This window comes from Notolepis coatsorum (assembly GCF_963971535.1).
Source record: "Notolepis coatsorum genome assembly, chromosome: 12".
In the NCBI taxonomy this organism is placed as follows: Eukaryota; Metazoa; Chordata; class Actinopteri; order Aulopiformes; family Paralepididae; genus Notolepis; species Notolepis coatsorum.
In genome coordinates, this window is record NC_140176.1 from 16,111,036 (window position 1) to 16,114,022 (window position 2,987).

Genomic DNA, 2,987 nt, shown 5'->3' on the forward strand with positions numbered 1-2,987 from the left:
CAAACACAACCCCAACACCTCAAACGGCCGTATAAAACCTGAACTCAAGAGGCAAGAGAGTGAGGGAATCCCGTTTCAACAAACATTTAATTGTAGATTGCGTGAATTGAATTTACAATTAATAACACCATTGCGATTGCTATGTGTGTGATTTCAGTATCTGCTCTAGGTGAATGTCTTTGCTATGGTATATATGACATCATTCTACTTATGTCATAATCACAGGTTTGTGTGCGTTTGTGTGGGGGTACTTTTAAACTCTGCACAACAATAGCAATAACAAGTGTTAAATTGTAATAGTTAAATAATCGGTTATCGCTTGTGTAGAGCATGACATCCATGGTTTATATGCTATTATGTACTCTACAAAAAAATGTGTTGGGTTCATGAATCCAAGCCACTATATATATATATATACACACACACAGTACAGTACAAGTGTCATTGAAGAGTAACAGAGGGACATTTTGTTTTGAAAACGTCATACACAAAAACACGTGAAACGGAACGAGAAGACGCATGGAAAGCAAAGGAAAAGGGAAAGAAATTCAAGGCACTTCTAATCATGTGTGGATGGACTTCACAGAAAGTGACATAAAAAGACGGGTACGTAGAACAAGCAGCCGGACACGGGGAGCAAGGTATTACTATACTACGCTAGCTAGAGAAAGGCACCCTCGCTTCCCGCCAGGGCTCTGCTGAAGAATCACATACACACCAACACTACTGTATTCCCATTCCCCCATAAAGTGCATCATCATAACATCTCCATAAAGCCTGAAACAACTCAATAGCATACAGCTATTATCTTAACTTAGAATCCCAACTGTGGAGGGGGGGGGGGGGGGAAACAGCTAGAAGTCAACACACAGGTTTGTATGAAAGCTACGTGACAAAAAAAGGTCTGTTTGGGACGATAACAGTATGGCTTTTGAGAATGTCGTGTTCACCTGATAACATTTCCCCACTAGAGTACAGGTTTACTCAGTCCCCTATGACACAACTCAATTTAAATACATTTTGAGTCTCGTCGGATGAGATGATTTTGTCAACTGGATGACACAGTAGTACAGACGGGGCAAAATGGTTATCTTTGGCTCACGTTCTGAAAGCTGAAGAGCGCTCTCCGGGCCACGTCTCTTCTCACTCTCCTCTGCGCTAGAACAGCAGACTCCAGCAGGTCGTGACCTCTGGAGGCGTTTCAGCAAAAACACAACTCTAAAATCACGTTTCCTGGGGTAGAAACCATAACAGAAGACCAAAACGGTATAATAACAATAATAATGTGTTATCTAATCAAATGCATTTTCAAATCATGCATTTTCTTTTACGATTGCCTTAATGACAATCATGTCAATCTACGTTATATATAAAAAGGTTTATGGACGAATACTAAAGCCTACTTGTTGGCTACGAAAGCTAAACTGGACTGAAAAACCGGACACCAAAAGAAGGTCAGGCGTTGTAACGGTTTATGCCTGGAAAACCCAACCCGTTTGGTTCTGGTATAGGAGTATTTCATGAGTGAGAATCTGACTCTGGAACCTGTGGATGAAATACCATGCTTGGTATTGTATGACTAAGCACTTCCAAAATGCAACCACGCCTGTGTGAAACATAAGAGTCCATGTTTTTCTTGATATGTAATGGTTCGCCTTGTTTCTGTCTTTCACAGAGAAATTGTCTTGGTGACGTCGACAACGAGGTTGTGAAACCAAAATATCACATGCAAAATTGTATTTAACAAACCAAAATTAACACCCAGACAAAGAGGTTGTTGGCAGACGACGTGGACGTGCAAAGCGATGCAGAACCGACGCCTTCAGAGAAATCGTTTACTCCGCCCGACCCCCCCCCCCCCCCCCCCCCCCCCCCCCGCGACTCCTACAGGTCGGTTGGGTGACACCTGCACAGCAGAGACAGGAAGTATCGGGGGCAGCGTGAGCCTCCCACGCGTTACTCCTCGCCACCGAGAGTCCGCGCTGTCTGGTGAAAAGATGCAACAGGCTGCCTCCTCGTGTACCGGAGGGGGGACACGTGATGCAAGGCTTCTATCCTCACTACAGCCGACCAGTGGGAGGCAAAGTCTAGCAACGTTCAAGACAGGGGAGGGGAGAATTGGCTATATGAAATTGGGATGGGAGAAAAATAGAAAAAAAAGGAGAAAAAGTGGATCAAATTGTCTTTTTTTAAGTCAATGGTAAATTACTGACAATATAGAATGGCTAATTTGGTATAAAAAAAAATACAAAAAACGATCTGGTGGAAACAGGAAAAACAACAAATAAAGTTTGATAGCGATGGAGTTAACATCGCCCCATGTGGGCTCGGCCGCGTGTTCTTTCCCTCACCGCAGTGGATGCATCAAACCGGGTACCATTCTTTGTCCTGAGTCAACGTCACCCACGGCCGTACCATCTGCAGCTATGGGGGGGGCTTATGTCACAGATGAGAAAAGAGTCATTAAACCAATAATATGTGGTCATTCTATCATAAATGTCCGCAGAGGCGGTTCAAATTCTGGTTCCGGTTCCTTGTGGATTGCCGCAAATGTTGGTGACGATGTCACGAGAGTGTCAATGATCCAACCGTCCAATAGAGTCTTTCTTTTGTCGAAAAGAAGCCACTCCTTGGCTTGGGAGACCGCTGGATCGAGATGACCCGAACCTGGCAACCAGTTTCAACCTACACAGGTGTCGAGAACGTGTCTCCACTAGGAGGTTGAGAAGGTGTCTCCACTAGCAGGTCGAGAAGGTGTCTCCACTAGGAGGGACGTTCTCTAAAGAGCACGTTAAGTGCGTTCCTACTTTACAGAACTCTTTTCCAGATCACTTAAGATCCTACCTTTCTTCTACATTTAAATTCTCATATGAAGCAGCACAAGGTGGTCCAAAAAACAACAACAACCTGTTACATCATGGTAACAGCTCCTCGTTGTGTGAGGTCCACAGGGGAGAGACCAGCTAGAACTACAACGGTTACAGTAT